Source organism: Pieris rapae, chromosome 17, assembly GCF_905147795.1.
Source record: "Pieris rapae chromosome 17, ilPieRapa1.1, whole genome shotgun sequence".
Classification (NCBI taxonomy): domain Eukaryota; kingdom Metazoa; phylum Arthropoda; class Insecta; order Lepidoptera; family Pieridae; genus Pieris; species Pieris rapae.
Window position 1 is genome coordinate 5,103,454 of NC_059525.1, and position 20,295 is coordinate 5,123,748.

At 34.5% G+C, this 20,295-nt stretch overlaps 1 protein-coding gene across 1 annotated transcript in view; it reads left to right on the plus strand.

The window, feature by feature from the left end:
• The first annotated feature begins 1,222 nt into the window (after positions 1-1,222).
• The window catches only part of LOC110995679 (C3 and PZP-like alpha-2-macroglobulin domain-containing protein 8), a 147,325-nt gene continuing 128,252 nt past the window's right edge, over positions 1,223-20,295 (plus strand). The window contains exon 1 of the mRNA XM_045631886.1: positions 1,223-1,365. The gene's annotated coding sequence lies outside the window, so the exon portion shown is untranslated. The remainder of the gene's footprint in view (positions 1,366-20,295) is intronic.

Here is a 20,295-nt window from a genome sequence, read left to right on the forward strand (position 1 = left end):
TTTGCCGCGCACCACCACTCTGTGGAACCAGCTGCCAACTGAAGTATTTCCGAACCAATTCGACTTAGGGTCCTTCAAGAAAAGAGCGTACCAATTCTTAAAAGGCCGGCAACGCACTCGCGAGCCCTCTGGCATTGAGGGTGTCCATGGGCGGCGGTATCACTTAACATCAGGTGAGCCTCCTGCCCGTTTGCCCCCTGTTCTATAAAAAAAAAAAAAAAAAAAAAAAAAAACATTAGCATTTTGAGAGGCTAGTGTATATAACCTGTCGTAATTAAACGTAAAATCTGAATTTGTTTCTTGTAAACCTCAAGTCATCAAACATTCTTTTTTTGACAAAGACAGAGAATCTGTAGTTATCACTTTTCACTCACACATCTTCAAAGAACAATAATTTTGTGAATAATTAGGCAGTACTGTGTAAAAAAGGTGTACTACTTTTACGAGTTTTTTCCCTCGATTTTGTTTGAGTTTCAGCCGGGTATCGAACCTACGACCTCTGAAGCCACTAGGCCAACACTAGTACCAACACACACTACAGATTTATTTTTATATAGAATGATTATATTTACGAATCAGAAATTCAGACGCACAATAATCATCTCTTGTCAATTGCATTTTAGCTGTGATTTAACAGGCATATTCCAAACAGAATGTAGATAATATCAGCCATACGTATTAACACATAACAAGCGATTGACAGACCCCTAACACTCGTCATCCTTTAAACAAGGGGGAGCCCTATATGGCTTTGTATTTCAATCAGACGTTTTATTCTATTATTGTTTTATTGGACTTATGCTGATGGTACTAGGGCCGCAATTATTAAATCTCTTTATATATTTTTTTGTATAGAACAGGGGGCAAACGGGCCTCACCTGATGTTAAGTGATACCGCCGCCCATGGACACTCTCGATGCCAGAAGGCTCGCGAGTGCATTTATGTCAAAAATCTACGCTATTAATCTAATTTCTAAACTAGACCTGTTCGTCTCAAAATTATAAATAAATCTATAAATGAGTATTAATTTTACACCAAGTAACTCACAACCTAATTTATTTAAATCCTCTTCACAAGTGCCCTAGGTTATTAAGAAGTTGGCGCATTCTACGATCAGATTTTTGTGTGTATGAAGCATCCTGTAGAACGCGCAGCCTCTCTTCGATTGGCTTCACATCTCCCCTCGTAGCTCGTAGCAACGTGCCTGTCGTTTCGTAGACTTGCTACAGAGCGGACGTAACGCTGTAGCACTCGCGTAGACCTTGACACAAATAAGCACTATTCCACGCGAATTTGTTTCGTTTGTGAAAATCTCAAAAACACGAATAATTCCGTGTCTGTGTTTGTGATTGTATGCAGATAAGGTACGTATTTAAATTAAATGTAACATGCTGTACAACTTTGAATAGTTGAAAATAGCCTTTGGGTTTTAGAAGTAATTTAAATGTAATGTAAGTAATTTAACTAAATTTTAATAAGAATCTAAAATTTGCTACAATTATTTAAAGTTGTTATTTTATAAAGAAAACTTATTTTCATTGCGTAACCGGTACGTAATACTTAACAGCTATCTCGTACATAAAATATCTGTTTTATTATATTTAGAATAATTCACAAATAAATCTTATGTGATAAGTATTAGTTAAGTTTAAAAAAATCAAATTTTTCAAAAATATATTATTTTTGATACATCATATGTCAAAATAGGCTCTAAAATAAGTGCATATGACCTTATGCAAAATTACCGACCCAACGTGCATATTTTATTAATCTTTTACGTAAATAATCGTAGTGTTAGACGGCAAAAACAATTCATTGCAAGGTTGAGTACCTTACAATGAATTGTTTTCGTCGTCCGTATTCCACTAATCTAATACCAGTATGTGTACACTTTACCATAATTGAGTTATATTAATTAATATTCGAATGTAGAAATCCAAAAAAGTCGACCTGTAATTATGTTTACTGTAAAAAACCGACGGGACAGTACTGGTGACTGCAGCTGAGCTTTTCTCACTCAACGTATAAGCATCACAATGCGGCGAGGAAATGCTGAAAAAGAAAACAGGATTCAATGTAAAGTTCTCTTAACGAATCTTATCTTGTATATCAAACCTAAAAACACTTTAAACTTAAATTGGACAGGCACTACTCTATTTTTCCTATATTCTAGAGTTATTATTATGCAAAGTTACATTAATCAATGCAGTATGGTTATTTGCCGTGAAATATTTTACAAAATTTCAATAAATTTTACCTCGACTTGTAAAGTTATTCGTAGTCATAATTAATACCGACACTTGATTATAATCCATTTTATATTTGTTTTTAATAATATATAATTGTTTTGAAACGTATAAAGTTATGAAATAGTAAAAATATATAACACATTACCCACCCATTATGGTAGTTACACTCGTTAAGTGTTTTCTTTTAAAACCCTCGGTTTGATAAAGTATTAGCTTTCATGTATTTTTTAATGGTCTACATAAATAAACTAATATAATTGAACGTTTTACTACCTAACGCAGTAATTTAAAATTTTAGTTTTATAAGTCTAATTTTTGTACACAGAGTACATTGTATTCTATTTTGTTATAACAAACTTTCATTCTATTTGAATCAGTAAAATATTTATAAATGTAGTCCAGTGACCTTCAGAGGATTACCAGTCCACTTCTCTGGATTTTGTTATTTGTTCTTTAAAGTTAAATTAGACAAGCACTTTGCATTTTTCTATGTCAAATTAAATGTTAAGTTAATAATAAAAAGTTGTATTATTAAATTACATAACTGGCGAAACGAGTATATGAATTTTATTTCGCCTTATATTTATTTTTATACTGCGACCAATAATTTAAAAATTATTGGTCCTCATAATTATTACTAATACTTGATTAACCACATATATAAAAACCACGTCGGTAGTTTTATATATATATATATATATATATATATATATGGTTTGATTGCCGGTTCGGAACCTGAAAGCGGACACAAATAAATAATGTAGAAGCGACTGTGAGTTCAAGTAGGCTTCCTGATCGTTTACCCAAAAACTAACAATCCTTTTTAACGTATCATTCATAAATGTAAGGATTTAATTTAATTACTTAGTTAAAAGGTATATCTTATAATCACAATTATATACGTTATCCTATCGATGATACCACACTTTTACTTTAGTAACAGGAAAAATAAATACTGACGGAATTTGCCATGTTAAGAAAAACAAAAGGAAATATAAGAGGTCATATTTCCGAGGAAAATATTGTTTTTGCTGAGTTACCGACATTCCTTTATTTAAGATGTTCCTATAGATTTTTGTGATAAGCGTACGTGAGAAAACTTAGCTTTCGGCAAAGGAATAGAAAAAACCTCTATAAAATATCAAAAAACTAAATTATAGCATGTATATCTAAATATATTTTTTAATTTTACATACCGTTAATTTTAAGCTCTATCTTCTAATGGTATGCGGTAGGTTCCTCACAATGTTTAACTTCACCGGACGAACGAGTAAAAAAATTACAGAAAAAAACATTGTAATGTTATAGAATACTAAAATACTTAATACCCTAGTGACTTATGTATTTACGAAAATATTCACCTTCAAAACTGGACCTCCATCGCTGTCTACATAAAGAGGGGTCATCTTAGGCGTTTAATATTTAATGAACACCTCAATCTTGCTTGGTGAACTTTGACCGCTTCGTATTAAAAATTCAAAAGATAAATGAAAAAGAAGAGCTAAAATTAGCGAGCTATGTTTATATAGCCAGTGAAACAATAATAAACTGATTTTTTTGGTCACGATTTTCTATTTAATTTATAACAATTAGCGACTTCAAACAATTTATGATTCTCATTTCAGAATCGTAGGTTCAATAACCATTATTACGAATCACACGAAAGTTTTAGCAAGAAATAAGCTAAAGCAGACAAACACAAATAAATCCACGCAATTATCATTATTTTGGCCTCATTACTTCCGCCGTCCATCCATATAAAGTTTTTTCTCACTTGTGATCGTGTCGTAAGAAAAACTTTAGGCTTTTGCTCGGTCATAGCATTGATTCAGTCAAAGCGTCCCTACTAGATATATACCTACATATATCTGGCTATCTTAAACCAAGCCCAGAGGCTGCCCTGGGCTTGGCCCAGAATTAGGCCAATGCTAAAAGATTGCAATGCAAACAGCTATTAAAATAAAGCTTATATATTAGCTACTGAAAACATATCCTGAGTACGGCATATTTTATGAAGTATAAAATCTGACAAGCAGATGTTTACAAAACGGTATTAAAAAGCGCAATAGCACTTAATTAATTTTCCTTAAACGGAAAAGAAAAAGACAATATACCAAGCATAAGCATCGAAGAAAAGCCGATTTGAACGCTCGCAAATGATTTTCTCATTCACAGGAAAACAGGCTCAATTCACTTTAAAGAACGAGGTCGTTAGGGCTAGAATGGCATGAATGGTGGGCTAAATCGCTAAGGCTTAGACCACTACATTCCGGCTGAATGTCAAGAACATCCTGAGGGATATGTTCAGTATAATTATAATGAGAGGAGCTGGGATGCTTGATGGTCTCAATCTGAAGAATTATCTTCGTGATTTATGTCAAGGAATTCTAGTAAGATAGGGGTATGCGTATGAATTTTGCGCAAGGAAATGTTTTTAAAAGTATCATTAGGAAAGGAATGAAATTATTTAATTAAGATTTTTAAAAAAGAGATATTATCGAACGCAAAACATTTTGCAAAAATGTGGTCTAAGTTTCAGAGTTGAGACATATCGCTAAGCATTACATATATGTAAAAACCAAATTATATTTTGATTAGTTCGCGCTATGTCTGGGACCACATACAACCAAACTATACCTTATGAGTCTCTGACGGGAATGGGTGTAATTGGTCACGCGATTAATAATAAATAACAATAAATCTGAAGTTACAAATCAGATGTTAAATGTCTATCTATACGATATTGGCTAATTTGTGGAATTGCGAGTTGAAAATAGGCGTAAAGTAATTTTTAATCAACATACATACTATATTGTGTAGTATTTTCTATTAGATTTTGATGTATGTAGCAACATAAATACAGGACACTAAGAAAAAGAAGAAAACAGACGTCACTCAGAACAGACTTTTAAGACGAATAAATATATATATATATATTTCCTTGAGCGTTTCTATAAGAATATAAATAAATTACTGTTGTTTGTAAAGAATAAACCAATTAACAAAGATAAAAATGGATTGTGATTTATAGCACAAGATACAAGATAGAACTTCCCATAGTGTTGTATATGTGATTTAATGGGTTGAGAATCAGCACGTTTGTCTTAATATCTTGTTAGCCCCTTATAAAACACACGTTTTATAAGGGCAAACTAAAATAGAAGACTTTTAAGTTATTTTGATTGCTTTGACTAACTTGGAGTTTGTAATGATTTACAAACTTCTGCGATCAGATTACTTAATTATAAATGATATACTTTTGAACAATATAAATAGAATGATACTAACGTGAAAATCTATGAAAATCTATGACTCTGGTATCTTGTATGTACTTAGTATTTGGAACTAATTCTAATAGGATACAAAAGTTTGAATGGGGCTTCAAAGTTATATATTGTTTTAAAATAAAAATAATTATAAGTCTTAATATCTATTCTTTTGTAGTATAATTCATTGCAGGCAAAGGTGCCAACTCAAATTGCCTCCAAAAATTGTTTCAATTTTTGAACCTGTGTCCTTATCAGTAACTGCTACTTGTGCAAGATTCTAAATTAGATTATAGTATTCCAAACAACTTTATGGTACTTTATTTTCAACAATAAGCATCACATGAATCACCTTCATGTGATGACTGCAAGAATCTTATGATTAATCTAATTAAAGAATTAAAATAAAAAGTCTTACATTTTCTCCATTCAATACAAAAAATGGTAACAATAGTCATATTACATGTGAATTTATCAATTTTGTGTGAGTCATTGAATATATAAAATTCATTCGATCACTGACTCACTCCTTCACTCACTCACACATTTGCACCCACACACTTACTCATGCACTGGCGTGCTGATAACGGTTGAAAAAATTAATAAGGTTAAATAATGTAATTATTTTAAAGAATTAAGAATTAAGTTTGTTTATGGAAGAGCTGGGATTTAACTTGACAGAGGTATTATTTACTTAAAAGGGTTTCCAAATCTTACACCTGTACCTAGGAATGTACCTACTTAAAATGAATAAACACTTTTATATTTATTATAATTAATGTCATAAAATAACATGATATTCATTCGTATTGTTGACTATTTCTAGGTTTGTTTATGTTTGAATACATTTAATCTCTTTTAATAAATAAAAGATTTTAATAGTTAAAATTGTTATCTCTTTTATTTAGTTTCCGTCCTAAAATTAAATAATTCAATAGACATTGAGCTGGGCGGAATACAAGTACGTATTATTAATGATAATATCACATGATAAACGCCACTTAATCCCAGGAAAAGAAACCCATTATGGATAAGCTCGGATGAATTTGTCTCGCAAACAAAAGATGTACGTTATCCTAAGCGTGGCTATTATGAAATGAAAACGGAACTAAAGACATATGAAAAAGTTGAAGGGAGGCTTTTGTTATTTCTACTCGTAATTAATATACTGATATTTCGTGTTGTCATAGCTAAGTAGTAAATCGGGCATCGAACCCCATTTCCAACCTTTGGTAAGACCCCAGACGTGTTACGTTCCGACCGTAACTTACTAAATCTAGAACGCCGAAAATCCTCAGTTTATGTTAAGAAATGCCCTATGAATCTTTTAATCGTTGGAATGAAGCATCCACAATCCTCCTCCATAAAGCTGTGACTTTGCGTTCTAATTCGCTCGTAGTATGGTATGGTTGGTGGACTCATTTTCCGCACTTAGACCCATATCCGTATTGCGTAAAGTACTGGCTAATTTAGCCAGCCTAGCTTCTTCCAGAAGCACAGAAGTCTACTAGGAACTTCACAGACTTCACGAAGCGACCTCACTGTTCCGAGGATTTTTGTTCGTTGTTTAGCCACAGCCTCTCATTCCAGGACTACGTGGGTGGTTCACTTGAAGTGTTGCTGCATATCTTTCTCTGATCTGCAACTCACGTCACCTTTACACTTTCCTTGAGTCCTACCAAGCACATGCCATTGGACTCTCGCATTCAACTTCACTTCAGATGCTCGATTTGCAGCTGAATCTGGGTTTCGCGGCAGCGCTCCACTAATGGGTGTAGATGAAATCAGAACACGCCACAACGAAAAACAATCAGGAAACGTCTTCCGTCTTTTGTTTTAAATTTTTATCACCCTGTCGCCAACATAGAAGCGAATTAAAATAGGAGTATTATAATTAAGTTAGGACGGAGTGATCAAATCTAAAATATTACCACGAAATTAATGCAGTTAAATGTTTATAATAATAAGCTTATTTACCTTAGAATTTACGGGTTCGATTCTACGGGTTTACTCGTATTGACCATTTTGGAAGAGCCTGGCGCCTTTCATATGACTATAGAATTCCTATGGTAACCGGTCAGACTCACATCGCGGACAGAGAATATGCAAAGTGATAACTACATACTATGGCTAAACAAGAAGCAAAATAAAAGTAAAGTTCTTATTAAATTTGTTTCATTTAATTTTCTTAGAATGAAAATGATACATTTAATATAGCGAGCGGAGCAATCGTCGAAAGTGAGAAATATAGTAAAATAAATTCAGAGAAATGTCTTACTTGAGAGATTCGACGGATATAGCTGAGAGCAGGATAATACAGTACAAATGAACTGAGATTAGGGAATGTATACGGAAATGTAGTAATTGTTAGCTATCTACTTCTATTGTTCGTGAAACACGATTTTGGTTTTAATTAAGTTACAGACGGTAGCGATTTTCTACTTTGATTTTTTTTAATATGAAATTGAATTCTATACATTGAATTTTTTTTTGAGGTTATGTAAAACAACGTAACAACAACTATTTTGCATACTCTTTGCAGTACAAGGAAGGACTAAATTCTTGTGATTTGTAGTAATTTATTCCTTTGTGCGAATATGCGTTTCACAATATACAGAAAGTTTATATTGAAATAATTGTACACTTGATCAATAGTAGAGTATCATATATTATAGAAACTTATAAAAGCAAAGATATTTAATGAATAATATAGAAATTCTTTTTTATCTTAACGTAATCATTGTTCCGACTTACGTATGTAAGATAAAATATTTAAATTCGAACTAGTACAAAAATATGCTTTACCAACACGTTTTATTGTTCTGTATAGACTACAATAAATTTATATCGAGAATTGGCCTACAGTATATTCTTGTAAATATCTGAAAATCGCTTATACTTTGTACCATTCTAAATTGTTCGCGGTTAAGCCTTTTCTTCATGTATTTGCTAAGTCGGTCTTTTTACTGTAAATAGCGTCTGCAATATAAACGAATTCTTTGAAATAATCTTTATTTTTATTGAAAAGACTCGTGCTATAATACTTACTATTACGTTTACATTTATTATCCATTATCAAGTTGGTATTATTATTTTAAATTAAGAAAGTTATTCTTATGTCATGTGACTTTAAATGCCAAAGTGACCCTAAAGGCAGGTATAGGATGCCAAGAGCGTCCGAGTTTTAGCAAGCGTCTGATTACAGCGTCTTTTGAATTCCTTTTGCGTTGACCACTCACGGAGGCGGTAAATATTGTTGTTTTAATTAAAATGTAACAAAGCAATTAGAAAAGTTTAATGCTCAAAAGATCTTCCACACCAGTAAAACACTGAAACCACCTCAGTTTGTCTTGTCCCCAGCGTCCCAGTAACCTGTAAGTTTGCATACTAATTGTAGTACCTACGCTCGCTAACGATACGCTTCGTATCACCTCACAACTTATGCTCCCCTGGTACTTAAGAACTTATAGTTCGTTCCCTGGACTTTTGTTTTATTCCTTGAACGAAGACTTCTTTCTTTCTTTATACAGAAAGAAAGTTTTGGTTTTCTACACTAACATTTTCTTGAGGGATTAATTAATTACATTAATTCGTTGCAAATAAAACATTTTCCCTTCGGCATTAGGCCAGACAAATGTCCGAAAATTAAAAAGTCATAAATGTATTAAAGTTTAAGGTCGTACATGTTTTAATCAATACTTAAAATGTTTAAATTATGAACTTGTCATCCTAAGTTTAAAAGTACTGGTAGCATTCAACTCAAGTTCACTTGAACATTCACGTACCGATTGTAGACGAAATGCCGTGACAGTTTAACGCCCAAACCTAATAACCTATCTCAATCCATTTCTAAGCATCTCAGATAGACATCTTAATACAAATAATGATAAAAGTGTGCCAATAACCAATCGTCGGATTGCAATAGCCATCTGTCGTTACAAGCTATCCGTAGTAGGTCGGATCGATATCTGTGGATTGACCTTTGTATGAAAATGACAGTTCAATTGTGCTAATATCCTATCTTAAGATTTTAACTTACTTTAGAATAATTAAGAGCTATTTTATATGTTTTAAACATAGACATGTATATTTTAACATTATTTGTACGGTTTTATTTATTATATTTGGTTTCTATTCATTATCAAATATGAGCATAAAGAGCGAAGAGATTACATTCTATCCGTAGCCAAAAAGGGATTGTCTTCGTAGGATTTGGTTATTGGGATGCAGATTGGCGGCGATCAATCGACTGTCACGAATGTTTTTGAAAACAATCTAAGATCAGACAGTGACAGTCATTCTTACTAAACTATAATATAGGAAGCAACTCATAATGTTACACTACACACCATTATTTATTAATTGTAAAAATGTACATTAAACAATTAATGAAACCCTTACCCGAGTGCATAGTAAATAATGAACGTTTAATTTTTCCTAACAAGCAAGAGGTATGTAGTGGATAATTTTCTTTTGCACTGTAAATATTGTTATAAGTTCATTCTCGAGAGGTTTACAGTCAAGAGAACTAGGTCAACCATTTCTATGGCAACCCTCGGCGGGACTTGATAAGTTATATTCTATTTCTATAAATTCTGGGAATCAAGTGTAGTAAATGTTGACACTCCTTGATACAATAGATTTATTTCTGTATATTAGAACATAACCGGCATAGTAATAATAAATCCGGAATAAATGAATAGAACCTACTTCTTAAATCCTTTGTTGCTTCAGTGCGTTTATAAAATTGTATTATGATTGGTCTCATTCAAAGCGTATTGATTAAACGATTGTCTTCTCCAATTGATAAAAATTCACTAAAATTAATGAAAAAAGGAGCAGGAAGCTCCTCTGATGTTAGCTGATACCGACGCCCATTAAGTATCAAGTGATTTCTTATTACTGGACATATTTCCATAAAACATGAACTGGAACCCTGAATAAAGACTAAATGACCATTGGAAAAGCTGCCCATGTCGTAACAATTTTTTGAATACAAAATTCTGCGACATGTTGGCACCCACATACGTGTTAGATCCCTCGGTAGACACAGGCAAGTTTCTTTAAATATTTTGTATAATTTTGGGTGCGTTTTTACAGTCATAACTGTGTCTATAATATATAAACTTACTGTCGAAATACCGAGTTTATAAAAAAAGGACTACATCTTACAAGAGGTCCAACAACTATAATCGTTATTTTTTTTCTGAGTAATAAAAACTTTATTTACATCTACCGATTACATAGGAAGAATTAACATCAATTTAGCGTCTTATTTTCGAGAGTTTTCCTAAAATATCTCATGTTTTTCCGTTAAATGCTTTACCCTTGGCTAAACGTGCTCTTGACCTCGGTGTCGTGTAATTCTTTGTTTGACTGTACACTGAACGATCCGTTGTATTTTTCGAATGAATGTAAAATGTCTTTCGTTTCAAATATAATTTTAAATATTGCATTTTTTACTCACTGATTTTTGATCTCACGTATGTAGTCTAGATAGATACTCATAATTATCATGTATATCACAGAAATGAATCAGTAACAAACCTAAATATTATAACGTTAAGGTATTTTATTCATATTAAATCCTGAAGTATTACGAACTGGCTTCTCGGGATCCATCGTCAAGGATATGTATATGTTGCAGCCGACTAGCTTAATTAGTAGTTCAATTAACAGCCTAGCCGTGTAACTACCGGCTTGAAAGATGTTGGCGCCTCAAGATCATATCAACGCATTTAAAGAGTGAGAACGTTCATATAGTAACGTAAAGAATAGCACCGCTTACAAAAAAAATCTTATGTCTTTAAACGAGCAATTCTTGTATATATATATATATAATTGCAATTTCGGAATCGGCTCCAACGAGGATGGAGGTTTCGAGGGCGATCAATATATCTAGCTAGGAATCATATCTAGAAAATGTTATTTTTTTCGTGTTTTTTTTTTAAATAAATATAGTTCATATTTTTTTATTATTCTGTCGGTAAGATCGAAAAATATTATTCATATTTCATCATTTTATTAGTATGTAATTTGTGCTTGAATATAATTTCCAAAGACAATAAAAAAAATACCGAGCAAAACTCGGTCATACAGGTACTTTAATTAAACCATGTATCTCTTAAAATAAAAACCTATTAAATAAATAAGGAAATAATCAACGTATCTAACGCTACACTCAGCTTAATTGGGAGTTCTAATAACCTTTACAATTTGCTATCACGGAACGGAAGCATGAATAATTTGCCCGCTCATTTTCTAAAGTAAAATTAATTACGTCCGAAGAAATGTTTTCCGCTGGTAATGTTTTTATGTAATACACCGACCCAACCTGTCGACGACTAATTAGATTCTTTATGTGAAAATGTCCCTTGGCGGAACGGCCAGTTTAAGAAGAGCTCTGCGATTTTTACGAATTTTCTTTTGAACTGTAATTAGCTAAGGTCAGATTATACACTGGGGCTTAAGATTAAAATCTACTTGGAAATTGACATTTTTACAACGTAATCATTTTGCAGAAGTTATTGACGTATAGCCATTGTTAATACAATTACGCCTAAGTCATAAGATTAACAAAATATTGTAAAAAAATTGAACTCGGTATTATTCAAATTTAAATTTATGGAAAATATTTAAGTAATTTGAGCTTAAGATTCAAAGACCAAACAAAGCGGAACATATGAAACTTATATAAGCATTGAAATTTTTTAATTCGGAGTAATGTAACAATATCAAATTGGTAAAATATAAACAGTAGGTAGTGTAATATAAAATGGAATCAGAATATTAAGGGTCAAAAGATTTTGGTCGGTTCTTTGTGACCCTTCCGCTTACTTTGATTTCCGTGGCATTTACGTTTGTTAAGATTTTAATGAAAATTGATGCGACTTTGCTTTCGTGTATTCCAATTTAGTATTTAATTAAAGAAATAACTTTAAAAGTTTGGTGTTACAAATGTTTCAGGGGACCAAAACTGACCGGAATATCCCCAAGAGTTGTTATTGTATCAACTACTCCGCGAATATCCGACTTTGTCAACGAAAGTTTACGTTAAACATTCGATGTGTTCTTTTAAACATAGTGTACTTACATACATACTATTAATTAAATGATTAGAGTGCGGGTGTTGAAAACTGATATATACTCGTATGATAAATGATAAATTAATTATTTATATGTATTTTAACAACTACTCTTATAAATTTTATTCAATAATAACATAACATTCAATAACTTAATACTATTATATTTAACTGGACATCATCAATTAATACAGGTGTATTTTTAGTAGCGGAAAACATAAATTTGAAAAACCGAAGTAATTATGACACAGCAGTTACGACAAAGAAGTATATTTCACTTGTCACATGCTACTTAAGTGTTTCAAGTTAAGTAATTTGTTATAAAAGGGTGAAGTTGTTAGCAACAAAGTTATTTAATAACGCAAATGGAGTGAGATTAATGCCAGTGTGTTAGAATAATGGCTATAGGGAACGGAATATGGTGCGGTTCAATTGTTTTATTCAATAACGTACATAAGTTTTCCGCATGTTTTTTGGAAGAGCAATCAATGACGCTTAGTTACTAACGCCGTATGGTTGTTATTATAATAATATTTACCCAGCAATCGTTATGTCATTGGGCCATTTGAAGAGGGCAGGCAAATAATCTCATAGAGCATCTGTACCCTCACCAATTATCGAACAGATCACATCCAAAGCTAGAAAAGGGTTTTGACTTTCCTTCTTAAAATTATCGTATACTAATCGGTCATTATTTCGCATAGTTATTCCTTCTTTAAGGTATTACTCAAAAGCTGTAAATGTTTTGAATTGGTCTATATCTATAAGATTGTTTCGTTTAGTTTAATTCTGATCACTGAGTGTATTAATAACAATAATGATTTCTAGGCCGACTCTTACGCAACTAATTTCTAATGAGATTTTTTTTATATATTGGCGGGCAAACAAGCAGGATTTAAAGTTATACTGCCACCCATGGATACTCTAATGTCAGAGGGCTTGCGAGTGCGTTACCGACTCTTTAAGTATTGCCACTTTTTTCTTGCAGGACCCTAAGTAAAATTCAATCGCACATATTTCGGTGGACAGGTAGTTATCCTTCTTAAAACGCTGTGGAACAATAGATGTAGAGATACGGTTGGAATTTCGTGTTGCGCCTTATTTATAATAAATTATTATCAACTTCCTATCCTTGGCTTATTCGCTACAATGAAGTAGTTTATAACATCCTAGACGACGCCAACATCATCCACTTCATAAAGTGCAACAGGCTTAAGTGGCTGGGACATGTGCACCGAGTGCGAACGACAGAAACCCAAGGTCCTAACTGAACTCACAACCCGGTGGCAAGAGAAAACCCAGTAGACCGAGGCGGCATAGGTGGGATGGAGTTGTCAAGGACCTCGAAAGAATAGGGGTTCGCAATTAGACACGGAAAGCACAGGATATATTGCGACGGCGAAGTGTACTTGAAGAGGCTAAGACCCACAAGGAGCTGTATGTCCATTGATAATGATGAAGGCTAAATTGTTTGCGGTCGGAATAAGTGTACATGGTCTTATACGATGAGATCCGTCCGATGGGTATTCCCTACTATTTCATTTTATCCTAGTACAATTAAACCTTGTTCGCAAGTATATCCGTTAAAACAATTGTTATTATTATTCATAAGGTTAAGGGCCTGTTTCACAATGTATGGATAAAGTGCCAAATAGCTATACAACACATAAATTATTCGAAAGATAAAAGTTCCAAATAAGATACTTCGAATTTCATGACGTATAGCGCTATCTGACAGTCGTGACACGCAAAAATACTATTTATCTTACCAATAAGTAACAAATAGCTTATTTGGAACTTATCCGGACATTGTGAAACAGGCCCTAAGACTAATATCTAATTGATACTCAGCAAAATAATCTTAAAATTCCCACTCCATAGTGCTATCATAATACATTATTATTTAAGCCATAGATTCGTAACTTCAATGCCAAACTGTATGCATCAATTTTGTTTACATTCTTTGGTAGCCAATTAAAAGACGTATTTAAGTTAGATTATTTAAATGTCTAATATTATATATCAATCCAATTGGACATATTAACCAACCAATGACTTCCAATCTTCTACGTAAATAATGAAATTGCCAATACCGGGAGTTGAAATTAAAAGGTTGTAAAATGTAGTAGCTTAATTCCTACACGCACAGGAAGCTAATGGAAATTGGACACCCCGAAGGATTTATTTTTAATCAGTCCCTGTTATACGGAAATAAATGGTTTGGGAGCGAGTTGATCGATTTTCAAGGGCCGAATGCAAACATTAAATCGGGAGGTCAAATTCGGGATGGAATCGACTCTGATACGCATGTACTTATCTTTCTCTATTACATAATATTACTGTTGACGAATGGGTGACATAGGCTTACAAACAAGATTCAATCTGTAATAATTAAAATATGTTTACTATACTAATGATAAAAAAATGTCAGTAAGACAATAAACTTACAAATATTTTTTTTTGTTTGTGGCTGACTTTTTGACAATGTAGTAGCTGTGCCCTGCGGTTGTACCCGAATTAATTCAGTTTCATGATGTTATATAACCTAATGCTCTTCTCGGTAAATAGACTTTTAAGTGTTTTATTGTTTTCAGGACTTCTTTGTAAATATTGTTGTATTCTATAAAAGTGTAGTACATCACTTTGCTCTATTGTCAATAGTTAACCTACCGTAAGTGATTTAGTGAATTTTATTTTGGGTTAAACTTTTGTCAAGAAAACTTTAATCAATATCTATCTATAGCCTATGTTCATTAGGGATACTCTAGGGTTTTGAAAGCTAAAATTTTTCAAATCAGTCCAGTAATTTCGGAGCCCATTCAATCTGAACAAAATTATAGATGGATATAATATGATGTTCTGATTGGTTTTATTACAATACCAAAAATTATTTCACCGTTAGGAGTCCGTAGATCCTTGCGAAGACATGTTTTAATAAAAAACTTTAACAACCAATTTTCTTTCAATTAAGATCATTTTTTCATACGCTATTGTCACGAGTTACTTAAGATAATTCCGTTTTACATTACTATGATATTTCAAAATTATGAATAATAAATAATGTTTTATTTCAATTTACTTTATTTAAACAATATGTACATATAGTAATTCTAATATACCTAATACATAACCTTAAAATTTAATAATTAAAATATTTTATTAATAGGAGTCCCTTTAGGCAAGGTTCCAAAGATACTGGCAGCGTTCCCCCTTTGAAAAGCTAGACTAATTCTTTGTGCGAGGTAGCTGCCAGCTCTTCGTTCTCCTATGATGACTCACCTTTTTGATATTTCCCTAAAAGGTCTTATCGCGCTAGGACCCCACGGACCAAGGGTCTTGACACCGAATCTATCTATACTAATATTTATTTTAGTTATACTTACATGTTATTTGTTTGTGTAAATTATTTATGAATTTCTTGTACTTTACCCTTTGTAGTATCTTCTAGTCTAGTGTCTTCTTTTTCATTGTTCCATACTAGGGTTGTCTAGAAGACCACCCGTTGCCTGATAACTTATGTAACCTGCTTATATGTATGTTTTGTATAAGGTACATAAATACATATTTATTCCTATCTCTGTACGTATATAGGATTATAATATACATAGAAACTAATGTGTATGTCGTTACATGCAATTATACCATTATATTTAAATGAATTTTGAGTAAAAAAATCTCTATTAAAAGTCCGAATATGACCTACATCAGTATAATTGAAAACCCGTGATTAAAATAATTGTTCGTAAAGTGCATTCAAGAAAACGTTTTCTATTCACAATAATAAACATGATTTTTCTCCACAAAGCTCATTCAACTCTTTTCAAGTCATTGTAGGTTTTAAGCGGAAAACAGTGCAAGGCTTACTATCAATAACTTGATAGCTCAATAGAATTTAGTTATTTACAATAGTACATATACAATATAAAGGCAGGCTGCAGTGACAATCAACTAACCCCGACTATGTAAAAGGTTATATATATATATATATATATATATGTATAGATCAGTGGCGCTACAACCTCTTTAGGTCTTGACCTCAGATTTCTGAATCTGTTTCATGATAATTTTTAAATCTAATAGGCAAGTAGGTGATCAGCCTCCAGACATTTACTAGACATCCATTTTGAAGTCACATACCAAAATTATAACTAATTTGTCGAATTGAAACTATCGATAAAGTACAAGGCTATTAAAATATCAAACGAAGTCAGAGCTTGAGTCGCGATGTTCTTTCATTCAGAAAACTGATATTAAAGCAAATATCAAATAGCATAAATGGAAGTCGCATAAAATTCCTTTTGAATGCAAACTTGCTGAAGTATATTTCATAATTCTTCTTTATATCCGGTATATTACTTCCGCTGTTGGCCCTAAGGAAATATTTTATCTATACGACTAGTATTATAAATAGGAAAATGCGCAGAGGTTTTATATTTATAATGGATTTGAATACAAAGAAGATTACTTTAAAAGTCATTTTTAATCCACACACACAAGTAATTCTATCACATGTCATTCCACAAAAATCGTATTTATAATATAATGGCGGTACATCACTAAATGGGTCCACTTGTCGATAAATAATTTTTAGTGTTAGTGATTTAACATATTGATAAAAAGGTAAATAATTTACTATCATTAAAATTGGAGCCAGTAATGATTGTTAATTTAATAAACAATTTTACAGTTGAATTATAGTTTTGTGACCTGATTTAAAGAATTAATATTCTGTTTCATTGTGTGTTTTGTTGGTACTTATTGTTTTTTTTTTATTTTATAGCTGGAAGAGATCAGACTTTTACTAAGCTGAGGCAATAAATACGGGAGTTAATCTTGGGCCAGTACTAGGTTATAGTATCCGTTACACTGGATTCTATTTTAGTATTGCGTAATTCTATATTGAAGTCAGGATCACGAACGCTTTTTCTATTGGTAGTTTCCGGGTACCAGTGCAGCCGTACACACTTCTCATAATGAAAGCCGCAAGTTACGCAGGCCGTTAAATAAAAGTTCCTTTTTAGTAATACGATTGCCACCAATATCTGAATTCACAGAATTTTTTGGTAATTGTATTTTATTTATCCATCCCGGATAAATCAATCGAAGAGTGACTGAGATGCGAACGGAAGCAGAAGGAATTTATCTCCATCCGAGGAAATTGAAATATTGAGCGATTTAAAGGCTTTCCTTTTATTTTTTCTGATACTCTCGTGTATATATATGAGCGCTAAATTTGAGAATAAAAATACTGAAATATGTATAAGGCTATGAAAGAAATGTAATGAGTGAAGTCGGTGAACTTTATTAATATTACGTTAAGTAAAAAAACGTATAAGACTTACATTTATTATATTTTATTAAATGTTTTTCGTCATTATCGTATTGGCATAGGCTGTAAGGATAATGTGTGTATTTCGTATTTCTATAATAAATAAATACAATAAAGGCGCCACGTGCGACTATTTAAACTTAGTTATTAACGTTGGGCATATATAGAATATGTCTATGTATAGAATGAAAAAAATATCGAAAAGGTAGGTTGGTAGGTATTTAGGTAGGTAGGTAGGTAAAACTGTAATGTAATGGGAAAGTTGACATTCGAATTAGTATTTAAAACATCAGTGGATGAAAAGTTTGAAATTACTATCATATTATACACCCGAAGGATAAATGAATCAGACCGCGGAAGAATTTTACCTTGTGGTGGCCTAGTGGCGTCAGCGTGCGACTCTCATCCCCGAGGTCGTAAATTCGATCCCCGGCTCTGCACCAGAACTTTCTTTCTATGTGCGCATTTTACATTTGCTCGAACCGTAAAGGTTAACATCGTGAGAAAACCGGCTTGCCTTAGAATGACCAAAAGCTGATCACCTACTTACCTATTTTTTTTTTTTTTTTTTTTACTTGGGGAAATGCTTTGCGCATACCCTTCCGCGGCGCGACTGCTTGGTGCAGAAGGATTATGTGGGACTCGCCATTGTGCATACCCACTAAAACCCCAAGGTGCCACCAACAATCGCCTTATGCGGGATGCGGTAACAGCAGAGCCTTATCCGCTTCCCAACACGCGATGCGGCGGTTGCGTCCGCCTCTTCCCGCCCATTGTTGATTTGTGAGGATGCTTGACACAGCAAGCATCTTTCACAGACCGGGCCATACGCATTTACAAATAGCTAGGGGAGATCGGGTCCAGTACTTGCAGGGATGGGTCATCATCCCTTCTTTTAGACGCATGGACCCCTGCTCCCCGCTTAGGCACTTTTTAGGCGGCGAGAATTTGGTGAGCGCGTCGCGCGTTTATGCGACGGGCCTGCGGTTTTCTTCGCCGTCGCGGATGGGCATCGGGACAAAGCTCCCTGGTCCTTTCCGCCTCTTCTTTTATTTTCATGACCGCCTCGCAGAAATTATAAAATATTTTCCACGGGCCGTCATTTCTCGCGCTCACTAAAACCTTCAATACATTTGGAAGTGTTGCGTCCTCGCCCTGGAGTGCATCCAGCAACGGTCCCCTCTCCACGTCCCATGCTGGGCAGTCTCTCAGCGTATGCTGGGCGTCATCCGGGCTGTCTCCGACACAGTGGTGGCAGGTTGGTGCCTCTTCACACCCTACTACTCTGTGCAGATAACTACCGAAACATCCGTGTCCGGACAGGATCTGCACAAGACGATAGCTGAGCTGGCCCCAGCGCCTCCTTACCCAGTGTTGGAGCAGGGGTCTGAGGGCTTCTATAGTATATTTACCGGCAGTCGCTCCCGCCAGCTCCTTTTCCCACTCTGCTAGCATTTCTTGGGCTTCCAGGGCTCGCCAAGCGTTTATTTCTTCCAGTGTGGGGTTGCTTCCTCTTTCCCTGGTTTCGGCTCTCCGCCAATATACTTCGCTAAAAGCAACCGCGTCGAGATGCCAGGGTGCGGTACCGGCTATGACACACACTGCGTCATAGGACACAGTGCGGTACGCCCTCGCAACCCTGGCTGCGATCACTCGCTGCGACTGCCTGAGAATCGTGCGATTGTGCCTGGTAAGTTTGTCGGCCCATATTGGGCACCCGTAGAGTGCTTTCGCCCGGATCGCATTTGCGTAAAGGTGGCGACACCCCCCATTCGGCCCGCCGAGGTTCGGCATTATGCGCGAGAGCATGTTTGCGGTGGCGGTGAGCTTAGGGGCAAGTGCTGCGAAATGTGGTCTGAAAGTCCACCGTGGGTCGAGAATCAGCCCTAGGTATTTAAGCGTGGTACCAACCCGGATGACTACTCCACTGACAATTATGTCTGCGCCTTGGGGTGGAGCTTTTCTGTGTCCGTAGAAGCATATAGCTTCTGATTTCTGAAGGGCGACCTCGAGGCCGATCTTTTTGATTTCAGAAACCACCCGAGCTACTCCAGCTGTCGCTCGAAGGCGCGCCTCCTTAAAATCTTGTCCAATAGCGACCACGAGGGTGTCGTCTGCATAGCATATCGTTGACACTCCCGGAACCAGTTCCCCTCGCAGCACTCTATCGTAACCTATGTTCCAAAGGAGGGGGCCAAGAACCGAACCTTGTGGAACGCCGCACTTGATGAGGTGGCTCCCTATGCTATTTTGTTTCGGGAAGATGACACGACGGCCGTTAAGGTACGATGCTACACATCTTCTTATATGGGCCGGTAAGCCGTGGTGGCGCAGGCCATCCAGGATACAGTCCCAGGGCAAGGAA